The sequence below is a fragment of the Lepidochelys kempii genome, chromosome 1, assembly GCF_965140265.1.
Source record: "Lepidochelys kempii isolate rLepKem1 chromosome 1, rLepKem1.hap2, whole genome shotgun sequence".
NCBI classification, from domain to species: Eukaryota; Metazoa; Chordata; order Testudines; family Cheloniidae; genus Lepidochelys; species Lepidochelys kempii.
The window spans coordinates 99,743,612-99,771,381 of NC_133256.1; the positions used below are offsets into that span (position 1 = coordinate 99,743,612).

At 44.1% G+C, this 27,770-nt stretch overlaps 1 protein-coding gene across 3 annotated transcripts in view; it reads right to left on the reverse strand.

Moving 5' to 3' along the window:
• GGACT (gamma-glutamylamine cyclotransferase) overlaps positions 1-21,596 on the reverse strand; it is a 111,613-nt gene extending 90,017 nt beyond the window's left edge. Inside the window, exon 1 of one of the 3 annotated variants that reach the window (XM_073348849.1) lies at positions 21,307-21,596. The gene's annotated coding sequence lies outside the window, so the exon portion shown is untranslated. Of the gene's footprint in view, positions 1-7,006; positions 7,438-21,306 lie in introns of those variants that run through there. The other 2 variants (XM_073348832.1, XM_073348841.1) reach the window with 2 other exon arrangements.
• Between the last annotated feature and the right edge of the window lie 6,174 nt (positions 21,597-27,770).

Consider the following 27,770-nt stretch of genomic DNA (forward strand, 5'->3'; position numbering starts at 1 on the left):
AACATTGGTTTTGAAGTGTGAGGAGGTAGAGATATACACAGGGTTATATGGACTTTACAAGAGTTTTTTTTGAAAAATTAAAATATTCTTAGATTCATTGATTTTAAGGCCAGAAGGACATTTAACCCAACAATCACTGAAAAAAGTTCCTTTCTGTAAAAGATTGTGGATCTTTAACGAATGTTTGGAGGCACTGGACACCCCATCATCTCAGGCATTGGCACCCTGACAACAGGATTATCTGGCTACGTAGACTCCCTCCTCAGGCCCTAAGCTACCAGCACTCCTAGCTATCTTCGAGACACCACTGACTTCCTGAGGAAACTACAATCCATTGGTGATCTTCCAGAAAACACCATCCTGGCCACTATGGATCTAGAAGCCCGCTACACCAACATTCCACACAAAGATGGACTACAAGCCGTCAGGAACAGTATCCCCGATAATGTCACGGCAAACCTGGTGACTGAACTTTGTAACTTTGTCCTCACCCACAACTATTTCACATTTGGGAACAATGTATACCTTCAAGTCAGCGGCTCTGCTATCGGTACCCGCATGACCCCACAGTATGCCAACATTTTTATGGCTGACTTAGAGCAACAACACTTCCTCAGCTCTCTTCCCCTAACGCCCCTACACTACTTGCACCACATTGATGACATCTTCATCATCTGGACCCATGGAAAAGAAGCCCTTGAAGAATTCCACCATGATTTCAACAATTTCCATCCCACCATCAACCTCAGCCTGGACCAGTCCACACAAGAGATCCACTTCCTGGACACTACAGTGCTAATAATGTATGGTCACATAAACACCACCATATACCGGAAACCTACTGACCGCTATACTTACTTACATGTCCCCAGCTTTCATCCAGACACCACAAAATCCATTGTCTACAGCCAAGCTCTAAGATATAACCGCATTTGCTCCAACCCCTCAGACAGAGACAAACATCTACAAGATCTCTATCAAGCGTTCTTACAACTACAATACCCACCTGCTGAAGTGAAGAAACAGACTGACAGAGCCAGAAGAGTACCCAGAAGTCACCTACTACAGGACAGGCCCAACAAAGAAAGTAACAAAACGCCACTAGCCATCACCTTCAGCCCCCAACTAAAACCTCTCCAGCGCATCATCAAGGATCTACAACCTATCCTGAAGGACGATCCTTCACTCTCACAGACCTTGGGAGACAGGCCAGTCCTTGCTTACAGACAGCCCCCCAAACTGAAGCAAATACTCACCAGCAACCACACATCACACAGCAAAAACACTCACCCAGGAACCTATCCTTGCAACAAAGCCCGTTGCCAACTGTATCCACATATCTATTCAGGGGACACCATCATAGGGACTAATCACATCAGCCACACCATCAGAGGCTCGTTCACCTGCACATCCACCAATGTGATATATGCCATCATGTGCCAGCAATGCCCCTCTGCCATGTACATTGGCCAAACCGGACAGTCTCTCCGTAAAAGAATAAATGGACACAATCAGAGGTCAAGAATTATAACATTTAAAAACCAGTGGGAGAACACTTCAATCTCCCTGGTCACTCGATTACAGACCTAAAAGTGGCAATACTACAACTTCAAAAAACAGACTCCAATGAGAAACTGCTGAATTGGAATTAATTTGCAAACTGGACACCATTACATTAGGCTTGAATAAAGACTAGGAGTGGATGGGTCATTACACAAAGTAAAACTATTTCCCCATGCTTATTTTTTCCCCTTACTGTTACTCACACCTTCTTGTCAACTGTTGGAAATGGGCCATCCTGATTATCACTACAAAAGGTTTTTTGTTTGTTTTTTGCCCTCTCCTGCTGATAATAGCTCACCTTAACTGATCACTCTCGTTATGGTGGGTATGGCAACACCCATTTTTTCATGTTCTCTGTGTATATATCTGCCTACTGTATTTTCCACCACACGCATCCGATGAAGTGGGTTTTAGCCCATGAAAGCTTATGCTCAAATAAATTTGTAGTTTCTAAGGTGCACAAGTACACCTCGTTCTTTTTACATCAGACTGTGCACCTCAAAACTGGTCGGATGCTGGCTACAGATAGGAGACCAGAATTAGGGCCTAAGGAGGAGGAAAAGCATGCAAACTCAACCTCAAATATTCTCATCAAGCAACACAACCTGACAGAGGGCAGGAATGGAAAAGAACAGCAGGTGTGCACCTCAGAGCTCAATGCGGTAAAAAGCAGTAATGGACAGCAAAAAGTCAGCAGGCTGAGCCTGAATAAAAGGGGTGCCGAGTCTTTAACAAAAGAGCTTTCCCCACCAATTGATTGAGTTAAACAGGTGTTTTAAAAACTCAAACTTTTGAAGAGTATACACTGGATTGTTTGCTAACTCATTTAGGAAGGTTTTCCATTCATGATTTGTTTAATATCTTAAATTTACTTGCTCTCCAGTCCATCTACAGTCGCCCAAAAAAGAAAGTCAACAAGACCTGAATTTCTAATGTGAAAAACAAAAGGTAGTTTTTTTTTCTTTTAGAGAAATTAAAATTGTCAGAGGCACAAACCTATTTTCCTTCACAGATCACTTTTTTGTTTTTTGTTGAAGTCAGTTTTGATGCTCTTTGGACAGATATGAAAGAGATATGAGGTCCCCTGGATAGTCCTTGGAAACAAAGGTCTGTCCAGTGTTGGCTGGGCTGGATAAAACTGTACAACCTTGGTGGGAGAAGGTCAAGGGATGAAATCCTGACCCCACTGAAGTCAATGGGGCCAGGATTTCACTTGAGGAGTCTTTCTGGGTAGAAGGCACAGACAGAAGAATGTCAGTGGAGGGGTGCTGTTAATCTGATTTAAACCAGTCGTCTCATCTAAACACTCAACAGGAGGTGAGAGAATTGTACCCTCTGGCACTCCACATCAACAAGCCCTTGCAATAAGTGTTCAAAGTTACCTTACATGTCCTCTCAAAAGAGAGGAGCAGAGCAATTCAAGCTCAATTCTGTCTTTCCCTTCCAGGGTTCACAGAGCAATCCACACCCCTATCTAGTCCACTGTATCAAAGACAGCTGTAGAGCTAAAACAACAATTTGGATATTTTATATTTTTGTCCAAAGCCATAAGCAGACAATCAATTAACCAATCACAATCTGTGCCATATACTGGCTTAAAAATAGAACCTTTGCAACTGTTCCCACATCAAATTAGTCCAGAATACCGACTGAATGGAAAACATTGAAATAAAAATTATTGGCTTTAGGTTCATTCTTCTCTGGGAACATTTCTAATCATGGTATTATTATTTTTGTTTACTTGTAAAAATGCACTTATTCATTTCTCTTTCCAAATACACATTCTTTTATTCTAGTGCTTAGTTTCTTGCAAGTTGTTCCTTTTGAAGTTCAGTTATATATTAACTGACCCATTAACCCCCATTCCTCCTTCCTTCCCCCAATCTTCTGAACTTTATCTTCCTATACACAATTTTACTGATGTTCCAGTTTTCCTTTCTTTTCTTCTCATTAAGCTATACAGTCCCCACAGCATAAAAAACATCCTGCACAAAAATATTTTTATTTTAACACACCATTTTTTGTTTTCACCTTGTGATTATGATGGCTAAAAGATTTCAGACCACCACATGCTTTTGGTTTTAAATAATCTTGTTGATACGTATTAATGAGGGACTTCCAATATATAGATTTCTATCTGATTTCAGTGTGTATTTTATTGGCTTTGCTGATAGCAGCCTTGTCAACTAGATTACACTGATGTAGAACAGTGGTGAAAGACTAATAGAGGAAATCTGTACCTATAGAGGTTTTTCCCAAGCGGTTGATGTGATAACTGTAGACAAGACATGCACTATTTTTCTAGACCTGCAGCAAATTTAGGCCCCAATCCTACACAAATACAATTGTAACTTTCTTCACATATGTAGTCACATTCAGATGAATGGAACTACTCACATGAGGACAGTTATACATGTGCACGGGTATAAGCAAGAGTAGGGCCACAACAAACAGAACAATGTAGGTCAACAAAGGTTTCCTAGGCAGACAGTTAAATAAATGATTATATTGTTGCATCTCAGACAATATGCTACACAAATTGCATCAGCAGCAGTTCTCCCCACAAACCAGAAATAATTAGAAGTTCAGATCCAAGAACAGCTGCCCAACTAAATACTAAATTCTGTGCATGCTGCTCATACCGCTGTGTTTCTACAGATAACACAAGAACAAAATTACTGGGGAGTTTATGCCTCGTAAGAGATAAAATCATTAAGCTTAAGAATGTCTTCTCTGTAGTCCCTGAAAATATTTATGAACACTTTTTTCCATTCTGCAGGATGATGCCAGCAGAACAACTTGAACACATTAACATAGAATTACCATTACCTAAAGACTCCAGCTGATAATGTGGTTTTAAAAGAACCAACAAAAGCTGTGGGGAAAAATAGATTTTTAAAAACAGAAATAAACAGGTTAATTTCTAATCTCCAAAACAAAAAGCTATACCTGAGAAATAGTTGGTGAAGCCAGTAATCTATGAACCAGCATCCTGATATCTAACAATCAGATACATGATACACCTAGGACTCCTATGTTAAAAATTAAACTACAAAAAGTATTAAACTACTATGACAAAACTGAAATGATCACTGTGTAGGTGAACAAGTATTAATTTTCTTAGATCACATTTTATCATTAGTATTTTACTGTTGTGGAAATGTGCCTGCTGTGGAGACAGTTAAGTCTGGATCATAACTGGGTTTTCAGATAAAACAAAACAAGCTGTGAATGGTATATACTGTAGTCACAACAGAGTCCCACAGTAAGAAAGATGGGACAATATCAGCATTAACATGCTCAGAACATGCCGTCCATTGCCCTTCATCCATTTGTATTCTTTGGGAAAACAATGCATTATTCTTTTGTTGAGCATATATTATGCCACGAATCTTTACAGTCCTATATAAATAACAATCATACAACCAAGAAGTCTGTCTTCTTTGGATCTGAAGCCACCCAAAAAAAACCCCAAAACCAACTCTCTCTCAAGCCTCAGGAAAGTGTAACAGAAATAAAAATAGAGAACTCTGTCAGACTCTGGGGTGCAATCCAGACCAGTGAGAGGTTGTGTCACCACCTGCCCTGTAACCCTGGGTGCCTTACAATGCTTTGCTGTTGTAGCTCCCAACTTGGGCCACTCACAGACAGCCTACCAGTATGCAGGTCACGCTGTTAGCGTCTGTGTATAGCTGTAGCTTTGGTCTGGCAGCAGATCCACGAAGCCTGTCAGCAACATATAGGCGAGTCGCATCATACGTGCATTTAACTTACGCGAATTCAACTATACGCACTCAGCAAAAAACAGAAAAGAAAAAGAAAAACAACAAGCTACCTGTAAATAGTGCGGGCGATTTCGCCAACCATGCCACTCAATGAGCGTATGCCCTGGAGTGAGCGTGAGATCTGAATCTGCTGTTCCCTCAGTCGGTCTCAGGTCCCACGTGCCTCTCATAGTGTGAGCATCTCGCCTCGCTGAGTGTGATTCCAGTGTTTAAAGATACTGTACGTATTTTTCATACAACATGGCCCCTAAACACAAGCCAACTACTTCATCTGGTGCTCAGCCGAAAAAAGAGCAATCTGTTCCAACTCGGGAGGGAAAACTGGCTGTGTTGGACTTATTAAGAGACGGTATGTTGGTCTCCAATGTGGCACGTAAATATGGCCACAACAAATCTAGCATCTGTGCCATCAAGATTCGAGACAGAGAAATTCGTCAAGCCATGGCATCAAGTGCTCCAATAACTGCTAACGTGACGAGCCAGGTTTGTGATAAGACTTTAGTGAAGACTGAAAAGGCATTAAACTTATGGCTGGAAGACATGAACCATAAACGTGTGCCTATCGATGGCAACACGTTGCGAGAAAAAGCTCTTAGCCTCTACGCGCTGTTCAAACCTCCCGCCAAAAAGGGACAGACTTCTGATAAGAGGGAATTCAAAGCCAGCCAAGGTTGGCTTAACAGTTTTAGGAACCGCTTCAACCTCAAAAACATGCAGACTACTGGTGAAGTTGCATCTGCCAATGAAGAATGATTTAATTTCTGAATACGGTCCCTCTATGGAATGAAGCCTCAAAATCACATGTAGTATTATGGACAATTTGAGACCATATCAAGAAATGTTTGAGCAACTCAAGAGACAACAGCGACAGCTGCCTATCACCATGTTTTTCACGGAAAAACAACCAGCAGCAGATGAACCTATGCAATCAACTTCTCGAGCTGAATCAGAGCCAACCACTTCATCTATGACCTGCTCTCCACCCCCAAGCTCTCTGTCACCTCCATCTCCTGGATCAACATCAAGCCCTGACACCCCCCTGTAATTAAAAATACAATACTGTAAAATTATATTTTGCATACATACTGTAAATTACAGTATACATTATATATTCATACATATTACTGTACAGGGTTGTATACATAAAACCATATACAGTATACTGTACTTTATGGGCGATTTAAAGGATTTTCAAGGGTAATTTTGACTAGACGCGATTTTAGCCTTACGCGCTGACTTTAGAACCTAACCCCCACGTAAGATGCGACTCCACTGTACCTGTCACACTCTGGCTTCCACCAGCTTTGGTTACTACTTGCAGGGTGATTCTAGCACACTCCCAGGCCTGAATTTTTCCCCCAAAACGAGTTCTGCCCTTTCCTGGGCAATTCAGACATTAAAGGTCTGTTGTCTCTGTAAAGGGTCAATATTTAACAGCCTGCTAATTTAACTGGAGTTACCAAACAGATCAGTTTAAATGTACCACTGCATTGGTTTAGATTAAAAAAATAAAACAAGTTTATTTAAACTACAAAGAGCTAGGATTTTAAGTGAATTCAAGTATCAAGTCAGAAGTGGATACAAGACAAATAAAGATAAGTTTTATCTGCTATGAAGCATTTTAACAAGCTAGACTTGGTTCAAGATAAAGTCCTTACCACAGGTTCCCAGCAACACAGATGACCAAATTCTCAGCTCAGGATCTCCCCCGAAGTCAAAGGACTGGTTCCTTTGTCTTCTTAGGAGAAAGAGAGAGATAGCTTGTGGGTTTCTGCCCTTTTCTTTTATAGTCCAGTTAACCTTTGAAGTGTATGCTTCTGAGGGTTATCCCACAAAGCAAAGTTTATTCAAATAGTAGAGAAGGTGACACTAAGGGCAGTCTTCACTAGCAACATTTCCTAGGACACCTGGTCCCCGCTTCACTTCTCCATGAGCAATATTTTTTCTTGATCCCTCCTTAGGTCAGCTTAGTCCCCTCACCCAATTGTTGCTGATTACAACTCTATCCTTGCCTCAGCTCTCTGATTTTTCCACCCACACATCCAGATACAAAGATCAACTCCCTGAGCTCAAGCCCTACTGCCAGCATAAACCTGAGCTCACTGATGGGCTCCAGTCCAACCAAGTTTCTGTCATCAATCATTCATAGGCAGTGGCAAATTACCATATGTCCCAATAGGGTTCCGGCCAATTGGGGGGTCCCGCAGGAGTGGCTGGAACTCTAGCCATGCCCCCTGCTCCTCCTCTCTTCCCCTCTTCATCCCTGCCTCCAGCCCATCCAGAGAAGCTTGTGGTGAGCAATTCCCACTGCCCCACCCAGGCAGACTCAGCAGAGCTGGCTGAGTACCGCTCACCCAAGCCCCACGCTGAGCTGATCCAAGGCCACCTGTGCCAGACAAAAGCCCCCTCCCCCCCCAATGCTCAACCGAGGGCCCCCACCACCCGGCCTGGAATGAAGGGGCCCCTCCTGTGCGGGGCTGGAGCAAGCCCCCCTCTCTCCCTCCTTCCTTCTCCCCCCCCAGTGTGGAACTACTCTGACCCCTTTCACTCTTCCTCTCCCCGGTGTGGAGCTGCTCTAAGCACCTCTCCCTTTCCCCCTCCTCCGTGTGGTGCTGAGCTCCTTCAAACCCCTCTCTCCCCCCCCAAACAGAGACGGCCCTCTCCCATCCCCCGTGTGGGTCTGAGCTCCCCCAAACTCCTCTCTTCTCCCCCCTGCACAGAGATGGCCCTCCCCTTCCCCATGTGGGGCTGGCCCAAGCCATTCGCTGAAGCCCCCTCCTACCTCATGCAGGGCTGGCCCAAACCCCACCACTCCCCCACCCCCGCAAGCTCCTTTTGCGCAAAACTAAGCATTTATCCCGTTTGCTCTTGCCAACTGGAGATCAGTTGGCAAGAGCAACTGGGACAAATGCTCAGTTTTGCCAAAAATGTTGGTACGTCTGGGGCCAAAATGGGATGTATGGTCATCCTAGGCCAGGGGTCCCCAAACTTTTTCAATCACGCCCCTCCCCTCTTAGCCGGTCCATGCCCTCCCACTCCCCAGGAGCCAGGGCCCACAGTCGGGGGCTGTGAGTGGTGGTGCGGGCAGGAGCAGAGCCACAGCTGGGGCTGGGGCCAGAGCGGAGCTGGGGGTAGGGATGGGCCCTGCCACACCCCTCCCCCACCCCTGAATGTTCCTCCATGCCCCCCTAGGGGTATGTGACCCCCAGTTTGGGGACCACTGTCCTAGGCTGTGGTAAGAGCTGCCCAGGGAGCCCGGGCAGCTGTGGGAAGCCCCAGACCCTGCACCTGCCTTGGGCAGGGGGCCAGAGTGCCCGAGAACAGCCCCCAGCCCTTGTCCCTGCCCCCTCAGGAAACGCCACCCAGGGCGGGTGGAGGGTCCAGGACTCCCCGGACAGCTCTTACCATGGTCTGGCTTCTGGCCAGGCCAAGAGGCAGGGCCCTGGGGGAAAGGGAAGGAGCAGGGGGCAGAACCCCATGGTGGAGGGATGTGGGGGGGGCAGATGTTCTTTGTGCCAAGGGCCCCAATATATCTGAATCCGCTTCTGTTCATAGGATGTCTGTTATTCTTGTTATCACCTCCATCTTCTTCATACTTTTTCTTCCATCTTTTTCCAATGAACAGAGTGAAGAGTTTATAGTATTTTCAGTCTTCAAATGGAAAATCATAAAAGAACCTACTGCCTCATTACTAGGTAACTTCTACTCACTCCAGCTCAGCTGGGGGTGGAAGGATCTAGCCACTCGAAAGCAGTTAGTCTAACATTGCCACTAGAGGGCTCCATAATCCATGGAGTACAAGAAAAGGAAACAACATTTGAGGTAAGAAGAGTTCAATCGCAGAACAGAGCTAGTGGCTGTGTGAAAACAGGAACTGCAGGCCAGTGGCAATAGCATGGGAGCTGACTGCGGAGGAAAGGCCAAATAGGAAGAGGGCCAGCACTAGCTGCAGCAGGATCATGGTGTGTAGGGGTCGCAATGAGGGGACCTTATACCGTTTTAATAGACTGCCTCTAGTCTAAGGGCTGAGTTAGAAACCGTTGGATTAATTAATTTTCTTGCAGCTGTTGAAGTAGTTGTGTAGGGTATTTGTCCTACTAATCCTTTGTTACATCGCCACAATCTGTGTGTTAATAGGAACCCACGGAGGACTAGAACCTGTAGAACTAAGCATTTGGAGTGCCTAAAGCAGTGGTGGGCAACCTGCGGGCCGCATGTGGCCCATCAGGGTAATCTGATTGCAGGCTGCAAGACACTTTGCTGACATTGACCGTCCGCAGGCATGGCTCCCAGCAACTCCCAGTGGCCGTGGTTCGCCATTCCCAGCCAATGAGAGCTATGGGAAGCAGCGGCTATAAAAATAGCTAAAGAAAAAAATAATATTTTAAATATATCACAGAAAGGAAACCTGAGAATCAATATTTTTCAGAAAAACTCCAATATTCAGAAAGTAATACCAACACTCAGAAGGAAGATACTGAAGGCCGAGATATGTACACAGGAGCAGCTAACTTAGCTCCATAGTAAACATACATAACTACAATGTGCATGCCTCATTCTCAGTACAAAGAAAAGGAGTACTTGTGGCACCTTAGAGACTAACAAATTTATCTGAGCATAAGCTTTCGTGACCTACAGCTCACTTCATCGGATGCATGCAGTGGAAAATACATGGGTAAATAGTTTTACTTTGTGTAATGACACATCCACTCCCAGTCCTTATTCAAGCCTAATTTAATGGTGTCCAGTTTGCAAATTAATTCCAATGCAGCAGTCTCTTGTTGGAGTCTGTTTTTGAAGTTTTTTTGTTATAATATTGTGACTTTTAGATCTGTAATCGAGTGACCAGAGAGATTGAAGTGTTCTCCGACTGGTTTTTGAATGTTGTAATTCTTGACGTCTGATTTGTGTCCATTTATTCTTTTACGTAGAGATGATCCGGTTTGGCCAATGTACATGGCAGAGTACAGTTCATATTGAATGAGGAAGGGTGTCGTAGGTCCCTACCCTAGCCTTCACTGCACAGTAAGATATACACTGAAGCCAGCTATGCTCCAAAGTTTTCAGACTAGGGTGCCTAAAGTTAGGCTCTCAAAATTAACATTTATGTCACCAAATAAATGGTTTGATTTGCAGAGGAAAGAGTGCTAATTGGATTTGTGGGTGCCCAACACCTCTGAAAAAAAAATCAGACCACTTATTTAGGTGGCTAATATGAATTTAAGAGGCACCCAAATCTGAAAATTTTGGTCTATGTATTTTAATAATTTGTAACACATTGAGAGTTACACATTGAGAGAATTCGAGTTACTTTTCTATAAATGCGCACACTTACAAGATAAGGTACTCTATCCTAGGAAGCAGAAACTCTGAAAAAAAGATTTGGTGGAAAATCAGCTCAACATGAGCTTCTACTGTGACACACAGAGAGCTAATCTAATCCTGGGTTGCATAAATAAGGGAATCCTGAGTAGGAGTAAACAGGTTATTTTTATTTGTATTTGGCACTGGTGGGACCATTGCTGGAATACTGTGTCCAGTTCTTGAATTGTGGGCACCTGAAGGATGTTGATAGACTGAGGAGGGTTCAGAGAATAGCCACAAGAATGATTAAAGGCTTAGAAAACATGCCTTATAGTGAGTGAGCTCTTGGCGTCTATCTATTTAGCTTAACAAAGAGAAGAGTAAGGTGTGACTTGATTCCAGTCTATAGTATCCACATGCGGAACAAACATTTAAGAACCATCTCTTCTATCTAGCAGAGAAAGGTACAACACAATCCAATGGCTGGAAACTGAAGCTAGCCATGTTCAGACTGGAAATAAAACATAATGATTATTTTTTTTAATGGTGAGAGTAATTAACCACTGAAACAATTTACCCAGAATCATAGTGGAGTCTCCATCATTGACAGTTTTTAAATTAAGATTGGATGTTTTTCTAAATAATATTCTCTAGTAATTATTTTAGAGAAGTTCTGTGGCCTATGTTCTACAGGAGGTCAGACTAAATTATCACAATTGTCCCTTCTGGCTTATGGGATACATGAAATCCAGAAGGAAACTGGACATTCAGGAGCTGATAAGAGAGCATGAAACCTTTCAACTTCCCTTCAGCTCACTGGTTCAAATCCAGCACAGGTCAGAGTAACTGAAAGTCGTTACCACCAGTTTGCAGTTAGGTGGCCTGCATGTGTCAAACTGGTCTCTGGTTCCTTCAGAAGGGGTGCCAGAATCTGAGCTACCCTTCCAATCCCAGAGGTGTTTGTTCCATATCCAAACTGAGAAACACTGGCAGGGCAGCACTGAGTTTTGTCAACTCTAGTTATATTCCTAAATCCAGTGTGATAAAGTACTTTGTCTTGGAAACTTGTTGGAGTATAGATATATAGTACTTAAACAAGAAGTTTAAGAGGATGCTTGAGCAGAGATGAACTGGAGCAACTCTATACATTATCCTGAAATATTTAGTTCTAAGCTCAGATATTTGCTGTACCTCAAGGGGTGAAACTTGCCAAGCCAATTAACAGTGATTCCAGGTTGCTCATGAAACTGTATGGTTTTCTTTTCACTTTGATGGCTGTTTTACACAGCTTCAAGCCAGAAAACACTGCAATTCAAACAAGATTCTACATTTAGGCTTTACAGCAGGAGTTCTGAAGTCCTTTTCTGCCATTTCCAAGCAGAAAGGACATTCAACACCCAATTCAGTAAGCAAAGCTTCTTACTAACAACTTAGCCCGGAGGCCCCTGCTCTCTAAATCATAAAGCTTTCTTGAACCTCAGAAAGCTCCTGCTTCAAAAGTAATATTGAACATAAAACTGAATGCAAGAGCAATAGCCTAGTTTCTATTGCGAGAATCTTTATGAATCTCCATTGTGCACCCTGCATTGAACTTGGAGGGAGGAGCACAGGTTGCAGGAGAGAAGAGTTTGGAGAAGGCATCAGGAAGCCAGTCAGTGTACATGTGGCTGGAATGTCAGCTGCAGTTGCAACATCTCTGTAAGTAGTTCTCTTAATAAAGAGCCAGTTTAATTTTAGAAACATGGAGTCCTTGTGTTATTACCCAGCATGTGGTATACGAAACATGATGGAAGCAGTCACTCTAGCAAAACCCACAGCAAGGAAGAGAGTGTAATTAGCAGGCAAACAAAGCAGCATCTAGAAACAAAACAAACAGGCAGCATGAAGGGACTCCGACCACTGGGAATGCTGGATTTCCACAGAAAAGAAGTCTTGCACAAGTATAAAGCAGCAGACTCAAGAACTGAGTTTGCATACAGAGCTGCCCTTGGGGGATAAAGATGGAAATATAAAGGTAAAGCTTTTTAAATATCTCACTGGGGAAAAAAAATTCAAGAAGTGAGAAACACACTTTAGCCAGGAATAATGCTCGAAACACTGGAACAAACTGATAAAAGTATTTGAGTACTGTGTAGGGCTGCCAATTTTCATTGGACGCATTCCTGGAGATATAATCACATGACATAATCTTTAATTAAAGATTAATCTTTAATTCCTGGAGACTCCAGGCCAATCCTGGAGGATTGGCAACTCTAGTACTGTGACCCCAGACAGATGGAGATTGTATGGAGAAATTGTTTAGTTTTTTTAACTGAAAACCAAGAAACAGAAGAGGGAATAGATACTTACATTACAGAGCTGAGAACTCTGGCATCCACCTGTAACTTTGGAGACATTAAAGATTCCCTAATTAAAGAAAGAATCATTTGTGGAACACTAGATTCCAGTTTACAAGAGAGATTGTTGAGAGAAACAGATCTAACCCTAGAGAATGAGCTATTTAAGTTAAAGGACAATGTTGGCACCAGAGCAAATGGTTGTAAAGTGGCCATAAACAAATTCAGACTGGAAATCAGAAGGTTTCTAACCATCAGAGAGGTGAGGCTCTGGAACACCCTCCAAATTTTAAGAGACAGATGGAGAACTTTATGAGTACAATTATATGATGGCCTTGCTTGTGATGGATGGGGGCAGGGCTCAACAGCCATGCAACTCCCTTGCTGTTTATATCTTCTGTTCCTAAAGCTCATGCTTCAGGATTTCAACTGGCCATTGGCAGAAGTCAGGAAGGGATATTTTCCCCCAGTGAATTCTAGTTTTTTTGCGGTTTTTTAAATCACCTTCCTCTGAAGCATCAGGGATGGCTACAACTAGTGACAGGACATTGGGCAGGGTGGGCCAGGATCTGAGGTACACCAAGCATTCTCTCTCTCAGGTGTCAGCTCACATTCTCATAGTCATTGCCATACATGGGGTCCGGAAGGAATTTTCCCCCTGGGGTCAGGTTGGCAGGGACCCTGACAATTTTTCACCTTCCTCTGCATCATGCAGATGTGGGTCACTTGTGATTATCTAGGTCAGCGGTTCTCAAACTGTGGGTCATGACCCCTTTTTAATGGGGTCACCAGGGCTGGCATTAGACCTGCTTGGGCCTGGGGCTGAAGCACAAGCCCCACCGCCCGAGGCCAAAGCGAAAGCCCAAGGGCTTCAGCCCTTGGCGCCAGGCCTCAGGTTACAGTCCCCTGCCTGGGGCTGAAGCCCTTGGGCTTCAGCTTTGGCCCCCCTGCCTGGGACAGTAGGCTCAGGCTTTGGCCCTTCCACCTGGGGCTGCAGGTGGGCTCAGTCTTTGGTCCCTCCTCCTGGGATCATGTAACTTTTGTTGTCAGAAGGGGGTTGCGGTACAATGAAGTTTAAGAACCCTTGATCTAGTTGTACCTCATTTAATCATTTCCCTGACATTGCAGGGGCCTTGAACACTGGTGCACCTCGGTCCTTTCCATTCTTTACCTGTGTCACGTAACAGCATAATCTCCTGTGGATCTCATTTCCGTTCTTGTGTTTAGCATGCAGACGCTAGCAGTGTTGGTGGCCAGCGATATACAGGATGTCAAACTAATTGACCTACTGGTCCCTTCTGCCTTAAAAACCTCTATGAATGTCCCCAGAAAGGATCAAAACTGTAACAGCCACTAGTGCATAACAAAGTACACAGGCTCAGGCTAAAGGAACTCAGGAAGCACGACAGTTATGGATCAACCAAGAATGAAGCCATCCTGGTTCAGTACATATATTGTGGAAAGCAACACAAAAAGGCAGAAAGAAAAACGTTCAGTTGAACAGGACAAGAAACAAAACCACTTCATGTTCCAATGCCATAGCTTCCCTAGGAACTAAAAACCACCAGTGCATGCAGTCACTGAGGATGTAGAGAGTTCCAATGAAGAGGAGGATATCTGCACGTTGACTTTAGCAGATTCAAAGATTCTCATTGTCTGCCAGCTGTTCTACTGCCATATTTGCAACTGCGCTATTATACAAATGATCAATTTAATGCTAGCCAAATTATGGAGCAAGCTGCAATGTAAACCCAGCAACACGGATAAACAACAATATTAGAGTGCAGAAAAGTGACCAAGTGCTGGTGATGTACAATAAAACCATTCTGAGACCAATGGGCCTGTCAATAAGAAACCCATGAAACAAGAATCATCATCATTTGTATTTTATGGCAATTGATACAGAAATACCATCCACTGCTGGACAGAGGGCAGTGCAAGCCATGAATTTGATCACAGTACACCACCAGAATATCCTCAATATAAGAAAAAGAGGTGGTCACGGTGGCTCCTGCCCATCATTCTAACAGAATCTAAGGACATATTTCAAGGAGATGGACACTGGAAGATCATGCTGAAGTCAGAAATAGACCTCCATATGTAGCCCAGGAGATTATCAAAACAAAAAGTTCCCTGGACCCACTGAAGAAGTGACTGGCCAGCCTGCCAAGAAGAGGCATCATTACAGCCACTGAAATGAGAGCAAAGTGGCTCAGAAGCCTCATAGCGGTGAGAAAACGTCCAGGTAAATTCCAAAACCACTGAAGAATGCATTGAAAAGAGTCACTACCCATTACCAGCAATTGAGGACATACCTTCACACTTCAGGGTGCAATTTGGACCAGTGAAGAGTTGTGTCACCACCTTCCCTGTAACCCTTGGTGCCTGAAATGCCATGGCTGACCTTCCCTCAGTCAGGACCTTCCACAGAAGTACAAGATGCTGGCTTCCTTTGTCTTCCTAGGTGAAAAATCTTTGCCGAGGCAGGTCTCTCACCTATAATCAGTTCCCAGAGACTTCAATTCCCTTCCCTCCCACCACTTTGCCCCTTGGTTGAAGGACCCATCTTTCTAAGCTTCCAAGAGCTCAGCCCATTGTGTCTATCTAGTGATGAATGACAAAATGGCTTCTTTCCATGCTTATATACCCTGAGGGTCAATAACCTTGTTTCAAGAGGCAGGATGACTTCATGCTGTTCTTTCCTTCCTGAGGTCTTCCCATCCCCCTGAGGTCTTCCCATCCCCCTGAGGATCTGAATGTAAATGGGGCTTCCACTGTTTTTGATCATACCTTGCTTAATTTCATTGGAGACAGGTGAGACGGTCACTCCTGGCTAGGAGAGACCTGCTTTTCCCCTTGTTTGGTCACAGACTGTAAAGCATAATATTAACAAGTATCCATAATTCCTTATGTATGGTTAATACATACAATTCACAATTATATTAATCGCCATTGTTGTCATAGACTTTCATACAACACCTCACTCATTATACTTTTATAATACAGTAATATTATATCCAATCAGTTGATTCAATTGCTTATCACTTGAGGTTCAGACCCCCCACTTTATAGCCCAGATGAAATTTTTCTTCCCTGCTGGGGTGTAGATGCCAAGCTGTTTCCTACCCCATGTGTTAGTTTGATAGCTTTGTTCACCTACTATGTAAAAGGACTTTCATTATCTCTGCCTAATGACTGAGCTGATCAGAGAAGCAAACACAGGCCTTTGTCTAGGGCAAAAACTGTTTATCAACTCCCCCTGACATGCCTGGTTTAAAATACACTTCAGTCATAATCCATCTTATATCCATAACTCTTAACACACACTACATACATACAAGAATATTAATGATCAGTGAGTTGTTAATTTTCCCATGACATATTACCTGACACCTTTTAGATACAGATTATAACTATAGTGAGTTGAGGTACACTGAAATGGTCAGGCCATCTGAAACTCATTACTGCTACCAGTGAGCTCCTTGCACTCTGGCATTTGGATGCTGTTAGGATGACATCTTCCCTCTTCCAAAACTGCAGGAGGGCTAGCTACTGGATGACCCAAAGAGAACAGGTCACAGCCTGCCACCATATTTTCTTTCTCCTTTATACAGAAGAAACCTGTTTTTGTCACCTTTGGGTGTCTGCAGTCTCCAGGATACGACTGCTTTTAGCAGTTGGAGGTTTAGGGGCACCAAGAGCATGGGTTTACATCCTGACCGCACGTTGGCTAATAGCCATCAACAGACCTACCCTCATGAACTTATCTAATTATTTTTTTAATCCAGTTATACTTTTGACCTTCACAACATTCCCTGGCAATGAGTTCTACAGGTTGACAGTACATTGTCTGGACTAGTACTTCTTTATGTTTGTTTTAAACCTGCTGCCTACAGTAGAACTACAGAGTCACAAACACCAGAGTTACGAACTGACCAGTCAATCACACACCTCATTTAGAACCAGAAGTGTGCAATCAGGCCATAGCAGAGACCCCCCCCAGTAAAAAGCAAATCTAGTACTGTGTTAAACATAAACTACTAAAAAAAAAAAATAAAGGGAAAACAGCATTTTTCTTCTGCATTGTAAAGCTTCAAAGCTGTATTAAGCCACTGTTCAGTTGTAAGCTTTTGAAAGAACCACCATAACGTTTTGTTCAGTTATGAACAACCTCCATTCCCAAGGTGTTCGTAACACTGAGGTACTACTGTTTTAATTTAATTGGGTAACCCCTGGTTCTTGTGTTATGTGAAGGTGTAAACAACACTTGATTATCCACTTTCTCCACAAGATTAACGATTTTATAGACCTCTATCATACCCTCCCTTAGTCGCCTCTTTTCTAACGTAAACAGTCCCAATCTTTTTCATATTTCCTCATATGGAAGCTGTTACATACCCTAATTATTTTTATTTCCCTTCTCTGTACTTTTTCTAGTTCTAGTATACCTTTTCTGAGATGTGGTGACCAGGACTGCACACAGTGTTCAATGTGTATGTGTACCAAGCATTTATATAGTGGTATCATGTCTTATTATCTATCCCTTTCCCAAAGGTTCCTAACATTGTTAGCTTTTTTGATTGCACTGCATATTGAGCAGAAGTTTAAAGAACTATCCAAGATGACTCCAAGATCTTTTACTTGAGTGGTAACAGTTAATTTAGACCCCATTGTTTTTTACTTACAGTTGGGATGTTTTCCAATGTGCATTACTTTGCATTTATCAACACTGAATTTTATCTGCAATTTTCTTGCCCAGTCACCCAATTTTGTGAGATCCCTTTCTAACTCTTTGCAGTCAGCTTTGGACTTAACTATCTGGAGTAACTATGTATGATCTGCAAACTTTACCACCTCACCATCTACCCCTTTTTCCAGATCATTTATGAGTATGTTGAATAGCACCAGTCCCAATATAGATCTTTGGGGGACGCTGTTATTTAGCTCTCTCCATTGTGAAAACTGACCATTTATGCCTACCCTTTGTGTCGTATCTTTTAACTAATTACTGATCCATAAGAGGACCTTCCCTCTTATAACCATGACTGACTACTTTGCTTACAAACCTTTAGCAAGGGACCTTGTCAAAGGCTTTCTGAAAGTCCACATACACTGTATCACCCTTGTCCACATGCTTGTTTACATCATCAAAGAATTCTAATTGACTGGTGAGACATGATTTCCCTTTAGAAAAACCATGCTGACTCTTCCCCAACATATCGTTTTCACCTCCGTGTCTGCAGGGCCTGTGCAAGGATATTTTGCGCCCTAAGCAAAACTTCCACCTTGCGCGCCCACCCGCACATCGGTTCATTGAGCGACAAATCCCAACAAGCCTTTATAGACCCCAGGGGCCAGCCTGCTCAGGGGCCAGCTGTGCCCAGGGGCTGCTCCCCAGACCAGGTTCCCCCCTTCCCGCCCCCTGAACTCCCCTGGAGGGTGCACAGCTCCCCCGTGAGCCGAGCCCACCCCACCCCGGTGGCCCCCCGCCCCGAGTCCACTCACTGGCTTTGCTGGGCTTGGGCTGCTGCAGCAGCTGGGCAGGGAGGAGCCGCCTTCCAGAGGCACCAGAGAGTCCCACTTCCAGCGATGGCGAGCCCCAGCCACGGAGGAGCCAGAGCGGCGCAGGGGTGCAGCAGCTCTGCAAAGGCAGCAGCACTGCTAGCGGGGAGCAGATGCACGCTCCCCCCTCCCCCCAATAGGGCTACCATATTTTAACAATCAAAAAAGAGGACGGGGAGAGCCCCACCCCGATCCACTCCCTCCCACTTCCCACCCCGACTGCCCCCCTCAGAAGCTCCAACCCCCCCTGCTCCTTGTCCCCTAACTGCCCTCTCCTTGGACCCCTGCCCCTAACTGCCCCCCAGAACCCCACTCCCTACGAAGCCTCCCAGTTCCTTGTCCCCTGACTGCCCCCTCCTGAGAACCCCCACCCTAACTGCTCCCCTAGGATCCTACCCCCAGTTGTCCCCTGACTGCCCCCACCCTTATCCACACCCCCGCCCCCAGACAGACCCCTGGGACTCCCACGCCCCATCCAACCACTCCCTGCCCCCTGACAACCCCCCTCCCAGAACTCCTGACCCATCCAACCCCCCCTGCTCCCTGACTGGCCCAGTGGGAGGGGCAGCAGCAGCTCACACTCCTGGGAGCCGCAGAACCAGAGCGTGGTGAGGAGGGAGCCGGGGGGCGCACGGGGGCTGGCGCCCGCATGCATCTCCTGCAGCAGCCCCCCCAAGGAGAGGGGGCACCATGCTGGGCCACAGCCTGGGCAGGAGGGGCGCGGTTGCTCCCCACTAGCGGCACTGCCGCCTTTGCAGGGCTGCTGCCCCCCTGCACCGCACCGGCTCCTCCATGGCTGCGGCTCGCCGCCCCTGCAAGCCGACGCTTTTTGGTTCTCCCAACCACTTGGCGCCTTGGGCGAGCGCCTAGTTCACTTAGTGGTTGCACCGGCCCTGTGTGTCTGATAAATCTGTTCTTTACTAGTGTCAACTAACCTGCCTGAATCTGAAGTTAGCAATTACATGCCAGTAAGCCGAAAACCAACTCTGGAGCCTTAAAAAAAAAATAAAAGTTGGCATTATATTAGCTATCTGTTGAAAAACTGAGAACCATGAAGGAAATGCTCAGATCGAAGGATATGAAGGGAGTCCAACAATTTACAGGGATAGCCACCTATCTCCAGGTTCAGTGCACACCTATCAGAAGCCTGTTAACTCTTCAGATAATTAAAACACAATGATTCAGCATGGGAATGGTCAGAGACCCCAAAACATGTGTTTGAAAAATGTAAAGAAAATCGTAAGTGAAGCACCAGTTCCAAAACGCTACAGCCTTGAGGAGCAGCTAGAGCTACAGTGTGATAGCTCACAAGGAGAAAGAGGAGCAGCACGATAGTGCTGCAAAGCCAGCAGCCCATAGCATTTGCTAGTGCAACCCCGATAGACGCAGAAAGGAAATATACTCCTAGAGAAGATTGCAGAGTAGCAGCCATGTTAGTCTGTATTTGTAAAAAGGAGTACTTATGGCACCTTAGAGACTAACCAATTTATTTGAGCATAAGCTTTCGTGAGCTACAGCTCACTTCATCGGATGCTTCTGCTCAAATAAATCTGTTAGTCTCTAAGGTACCACAAGTACTCCTTTTCATATAGGAGAGGAGCTGCTGGTTTAACAATTCCATCAGTTGACCTCTGGGATCTAGGTGGGCATGCAGTCTAGTCCTAAACCATTAGGATTCATTGTGAAGAAGCCACTGGTGAGTGCATCCATATGACTAGACCACATGTTGCTGAAACTCCAGCTCTATGAGAAGAGAATACAACACTGCCCAGAAAAGTTACCACTGGTGCCAGATACACTGAGCAGGGCATACCTTCCAGAGTACAACACAAATGGCTCTGCAGAACAGGAATTAGAGTCTGTGAACATACTTTTGCATCTCTGACAGGAAGTTCCAGGCAACTCAACAAAGCACCAAACAGGACAGGGTTTACAGGCATTAAAAGGGTACATACTGCAGATTGCAAGAAGCAAGTGCCACAGGAGGTTACCTCCCATTACCAGATGAGGGATGAGCTGTGAATGCAAGCCAGAATTTTGTTTAAAGGAAACCAAACAGATTTAAATGCTAATATTAACAGTTATATACTCCAGGATAAAGAGGCACCTGATGAGCCAGGCTGTGCATCTAATGGCCTGGAGAAAGGTCAGAACAGACCTATCCACTTTTAATGACAGGAAGTGCATGGTTACAGTAGCTTACTACTTGCATTTCTGGGAGGTGGACTATCTGGAGGACACTCAGGCAACAGCAGCGATCAGGAAACTAAAGGCACATTTTTAAAGATATGTCACGTCTGATGTGCTATACTCAGACAATGGGCACCAGGGCACCGCAGCAGAATTCAAACAATTCAGCACCGCATGGGAACCTGAGCCGGACACCTTCCCCGGGGGCCCCACAAAGCAATGGGAAGGCAGAGTCTGCAGGAAGAGACTGATGGCAAAAAACAAAACAGACAGGAAGGAAGGTGCTGAACCATCACAACACCCCCCCCCCCCCGGGACGAGACACGAGCAGGGAGCCGCCCAGCCCCTGGGACACGCAGGCCTCGGCGGGGGGGGGGGGGGGGGCAGAGCATTTTACAGGCGCGGCGCAGGTGGCAGAGCGGCACGTGACCCTGTGAGCCCTGGCACATGACGTCTTTGAGCCAATCGTGTCCGTCCCGGCGGCTCCCCTCGCGGGGGAGGTTAACTTGGGGAGTCCCGCTTTTTAACGGTGCCAACGGCCCCCGCGCGCCCCCGCTAGCACTCACCCGCCAGCCTGGCTGCCCGCGAAGCTTCTCCCCTGGGCGGAGCGTCCCTCCGCCCGGCTGGTGCCCAATTCCCTGGGCCGCTTCTGGCTCCGGCTTAGCTCAACTCTCAAGGGCGGGGTCTGGGCGAGCTCTGGCCCCACCCCTCAGGCAGCGGAGGGAGGAGCCAGGCGGCGGCACAGGTAGGGGGCGGAGCCAGGAGAGAGGGCGTTGCCGTGGAAACGCCCCCTACTTCCTCCCTTCCCGAGAGTGCGCGTGGAGCTGCGAGCTGGGCCAGGGCCACGTGACGCCATGGGGGGGGGCGAGGGGGAGGAGTGAGGCTCAGCGCGACCTTGCCCGTGGCTGAGGGCCCCGCGCGCAGGGCTTTGCTGATGCTAACGCGTCGAGTCTCCGCCCCCGCGGGCAGCCTGTGAGCCCAGGGGTGAGAGCGCGCGGGCTGCGCGCGGCCTCCGAGCGCCCCTCGCGTCTGGCTGCACGTGGCGCTGCCCTGCAGCCGCCCCGCCCCCCGACGGCGGAGCATCTCAGCGGCGCGGCCGGGGACCAGAGCGCGTGTGATGCTGCATCTGCTGCTTTGCGCCCCTTGGCCCCCCACGCAGCCGCCCGCTGCCGGGGGAAGGGGCCCTGAGCCTGGCTGGCTCCTCCTGGCTTAAGCAGCGTCTCCACCTAGCGCTGCCCCACGTGCGAAGAGCGCAACGAGCTCCTAGGCGGAGTAAAGGGGAAGGTTCCTTCGTACAGAAAAACACCTGCTGCGGCCCACTGACCTCCTACAGGTTCCCAAAGCGAGACAGGAGCAGAGACAGGCCAGCCTGAAGCCCTTCTCTGCAGCTGTGGCCCCGGAGAGTTCCCCCTCCCGTCCAGCCCACAGGCATCTGAAGCCACCTCGCCGACCTTTTAGCTCCTAGGCGAGCTGGTCTGTTTGGGAAGTAGCTGCCAAAAACTGCAGAGGAGAGGAAGCGCGCACAGCCCTCCAAGGGCAGGGGCTTTAGTGATGTGACAGCCCCACGCTCAGGAGCTGTACGGTTAGAGGGAAATTTTGATCAAGTCAAAGTTTATTTTGATGGGCTCAGTTCCCCAGGAGCAGTACCTGAGGTAGTTCAAGTAGCAGCAAGGGAGAAAACAGCTGTGCCACTCCTCTTCTTCCCATCCCAGGCAGGCAGCATAGGCCCAGCCTCCCCTGCTAACAGTGCTGTGAAGTAATCTTTTTGACCTTGCCTACCTTTTTCTAGCAACCATATACCTCCCGTGTTTCAGCAGTAGCCTAACACCCCACTAGTATTTCTGCAGAAATGCCCATGGGGCAGCAGCCTAAAAAGATCAATATTTCAAATGCAGGTACCCACCGGCAGCAGCAGCTGCTTTTGTAAGGGTTTAGCTATAACTGAGCATGCCTATGTGATCTGGTCCCTAAGACAAGATAGGGGACACCTAGTTGTAGAATCCAGCTGGACTTTAGGCATGAATTACATGCCAAGCTGCTGAGTGGTGTGAAGATTTAGGTGGTTGCATGCATGCCTACCGACCAAAATGTAGACACCTCAGGGACTTTAATGGTAGAAATTTAGGTGCCTATAAGTTTAAGCAGCAGCTGAACTTAGGCTTGTGAATGTTAGTGGTACCTAAATCCCCCTTGTGAATTTTAAGCACAATGAATTAACAATGGCTGGGAAGAGTACATGTGGATAGTGTTATATGATTATTTTTAAAGTTGGAACTAACATTTGCTGCACTTTCCCCTCCACCCAGGCTGATTGCTCTCTTTTTTTTTTAGGCCCCATTTAATCTTAGTGAGACTACTCACAATCATAAAAATTAATCAAGTGTAAATGTTTGCAGGATCAGGGCCTTTGATTGTAAGCACACCAGGTCAGGGACCATGTCTTCTGATGTCATATTTTTCTATAGTGCCTAGCACATTTTGCGTCCTGCTTCAGATAAACACACCACTTATTTCATTACAAGCAAAAATAAAATCTCAGTAGCATGATAGCAAAAATGCAGATTTATTACTGGGCTTTATTACAAATGTTTGCGTCTTTCTTGGTTGAAACTTTGTAAATTGGAATAACTATTTGCAACTCAGATCATTAACAGTACATCAAGAAAGAAGAGTTCAGATATCAGCATCAAATTCAAAGCCACGGATTTCAAATTTCTTGTGACCAGATTTCTACAAAACCCCATAATTTAATAAGCCATGGATCATTTCTAATATACCATACACTAACATACCAAACACCTATGCCACAACACGGCAATGCATTTTGCTAACAGTACAATCAATCCTCCAGTACATGAGTCATGCAGCTACAGGTATTTGTGTCTTTAAAAGTAGCAGGTGTACAGTACTTAACCTTTATGCTATAGCAAATTTCATTTGTATTCTCACTTTCATTCCTAGTGGATTATGGTCTTTCATATTACAAAAGATTTGTTAGTAGAGGGCACATTTAAGAGATTCATCTAAAGGACTTTGAAAATACAAGTACTGCTCACTCACTGAAAATGAGGATCATGTTTGAATCAGCAGACGTAGCTATGCTTGTTGGAAACCTGGTATGCACAAAGGAATCAACATCTAAATAAAATATTTAGATGTTTTTAATTTAAACATTTTATTCTTTTAGCAATATGCTACAGTTTAGAGCTTGGAATTCCAAAGGACAGGGTTTTAAACTAAAAAAAACCCATCAAGAGCTTTACAGATTTACAGTTATCTGCTTGATTACTTTTAAACTAGTGTAAAAGTAGACACAATGAAATAAATGACAACTTTACTAAAATACAACATGATCATATATAACCTAGCAATAGGTAATACTAGTTCAGAAAATAAACTCTCCTAGTCTGAACTTGCGATTCTTTTGGGTAGCCAAACCTTTGTATGAACAGTAACCCCATCCCCCCCGGTAACAAACCTCCACACAAGACAACCCCAAACTTTGATTTCTTTCTTCCTTCACTTGTCTTTTACAATCTCATTCCCTCATCCAGTTACTGTTGCCATCTGACCTCCCCAGGTGTACCTGTTGCTCATATCACATTCAGCCTGAGCTCAACAATACTTGTAGGATTCTTGATGCAAGGGACACACACAATAAGGATGTGTACCCATAAAGATGAAACACCAGGAGTTTCAGGAATCCAGACCTCAGGCTCAGGAGACTAGTTGAAGAGGACAGGAAGAGGAGTTAAGTCTGAAGAAACTTTAACCAGTAGGGGATTTCCTTGGAAGGAAAGAACAACTGCACATGAAAATGGAAAATGACTTCATATCACAGGTATAGTTGGCTGTGTGGGATGCTTTGATATGATTCAAATTCTTCTGAGATTCTTTCATTGTTATAATGAATTGTAGGAACGATATGTATCTTAAGAGCCTGATGTTGTAGCATGGGGAGAATATGTACACAAACCAATTAATTTGGCTAGTCATTTTTTATATTAAATAAGGAGGTTTTCATCCTTAGATCACAACTATTTTTACAGAGGTGCCGAACAAATGTAGTTGGTTCCAATTTTACAGATGCATACAGTATAGCTGGGAGACAGTAAAGCCAACATTTTCAAAAGTTGAGTGCCTCAATTTCACAATGTCCAAACACACCCCTAGGGCTTGATCTTCAGATATACTAAATACAATTGCAGTTAAAATCAACAGGAACAGCAAGTGCTCAGCACATCCCGACAGTCAGGCCGTAAATATGAGAAGTTGAACACTCAAAAAATAGAGGCTCTCAAAGTTAGTGGATGCTTTTGAAATGTTTCCACATGTGAGTAAATCAAAATTACAGTGATTAACAGTAGCAGTAGCGTACAGACCCTATGTCTAATCTTGTGCTTTATCCATTGGAGCATGCTGCCTACCTTTTGCTCTTTTTTCGTAATTTTGTTTAAATGAGTGAACAGTGAAGTGACCAAGCACTTGTGACCTCACAATCTATTGCTATGGAAATTAATACAATGTAACAAATATAGATTTATGACTTCACTGCATAATCAAATAGGAAAGGATTGATCAGCTGGGCAAGGAGAAATTAGCAATAGTAATATTCTATATTGATATTATCAATTAGCAATAGTGGAAAGAAAAATTATTAAAAAACAAATGGGTCTAAGCTTATAAAATCTCCTTCCTGTGAAACCCCTCTCTTTACATCTTTTTTCTCTTGCAGGCAATATTTTCTATACTGACTCAGGAGTTAGTTACCAGGTGTGGAAAATTAAACATTTTAAAAAGGTAAATTCATAAATACTTTAATAGGCCTAATACATTGAATGAGTTGCATTACTAAGTTGTTTGAGAGCATAAAGTGGAAGATATTTAGTGTTCTTGAAAGATTTATGGGGTATTTTATATAAACAGAATCTTGTACATTAGTTCTTCAGAAGCCAATTGAGCTCCGACATACTCTGCTAAAAGTGTACCATTTCTATTAAATTGATATAAGTGATTACCTTTCATTTTTATTGCACTAAATAATTAATTATAAATTAAAACAAAGACGACCAATAAAAAGTTAAGTGATATTAAATAGCCTGAATATAAATCAAGAAGAGATCATGGGGTTGCTACTAGAAGAGTAAATAAACATTTTAAAATACTAAGAGTACAAAATAGGAGGCCCAATCCATCAGAAACTCAGAGTGAGGGACAAATCAGCATCCCCAGACAAGTGCGTGTAATGGGTTTACTGCATAATGAAATGCAGAGTTTTCGTGCCCTAAGTATAATATTGATCTACTGGATTAATCCAAAACAAACAGTACATGCCAATAAGGATGATCATACATGTGAACTACATGACAAGAATAATAATTTAGAACTCAATTACAACAGACATTGTGAATAAACCAATATGGCTTGTTTTTGTGAAGTCATTTCTTTTGTCTGCTAGAAACTAGTTTCCATAGCAAAATCCTTTTTTTTGGTTTAGAAGCCTATTTAACACAATGCCTTCTACATTTGATGCATATTAGGCTGAGCTGTAGGACAGAATATAAAAATCTATAAAAACTTGCCACTTGTATTTTAGTTCCAAATGTGGCACTCTTTTCCAAGCAAAACATTTAAAAAGTAGAGTACTGTAGATGTAAAACATTTACGTGGTATTCAGAAGGGCAAGATCATGCAATATTCTGTACTATGGCAGACATTTGCCTTACATTTTAAACAGTTTCATATTTAGGTGAGTGGTATATTAAGAATATATCAGAACTGCCTGTACAATATTACCACACAAGTTAGGAAAGTTGCAAATATTGCATGAATCAATTTCTTCCTATGGAAAAAAAATACAGAATGCAGGAACATGGAGAGAGAGGAGGTCAAATCTCTCAATTCTCACATCCAATAGATTGTTTTTCCACTTTCTTTTTAAAAAGATAAATATTTACAGAAGCAGCAACATTATGTTGAGCTATGTAAATACCAGCACACAAACAGCATTTGACTCCCTCCTCTGTGCTGCTAATTAAAAGTTTAAAGTGGGGCTGTCAAGCGATTAAAAAATTAACCACAATTAATCACACTGTTAAATGGTATTTTACTATTATTTAAATATTTTTGGATGTTTTCTACATTTTCAAACACATTGAATTGAATAGAATATATTTGAATTACAACAGAATACAAAGAGTACAGTGCTCACTTTATAGTTATTTTTGATTACAAGTATTTGCACTGTAAAAAACAATAGTATTTTTCAATTCACCTAATACAAGTAATCTCTTTATTATGAAAGTTGAACTTACATATGTAGTATTATGTACAAAAATAACTGCATTTAAAAATAAAACCATGTAAAATTTTAGAGTCTACAAGTCCATTCAGTCCTACTTCAGCCAATCGCTCAAACAAACAAGTTTGGTTTCAATTTGCAGGAGAAAATGCTGCCCGCTTCTTTTTTACGTCACCTGAAAGTGAGAACAGGCGTTTGTGTGGCACTGTTGTAGCCAGCATCACAAGATATTTACATGCCAGATGCACTAAAGATTCGTATGTCCCTTTATGCTTCAACCACCATTCCAGGGGACATGCATCCATGCTGATGACGGGTTCTGCTTGATAACGGTCCAAAGTAGAGCGGACCGACGCATCTTCGTTTTCATCATCTGAGTCAGATGCCACCAAGAGAAGGTTAATTTTCTTTTTTGATGGTTTGGGTTCTGTAGTTTCCGCATCGGAGTGTTGCTTTTTTAAGACTTCTGAAAACATGTTCCAAACATCGTCCCTCTCAGATTTTGGATGGCACTTCAGATTCTTAAACCTTGGGTCCAGTGCTGTAGCTATTTTTGGAAATCTCACATTGGTACCTTCTTTGCATTTTGTCAAATCTGCTGTGAAAGTGTTCTTAAAACAAACGTGTTGGGTCATCTGAGACTGCTATAACATGAAATATATGGCAGAATGCAGACAGAACAGAACAGGAGACATACAATTCTCCCCCAAGGAGTTCAGTCACAAATTT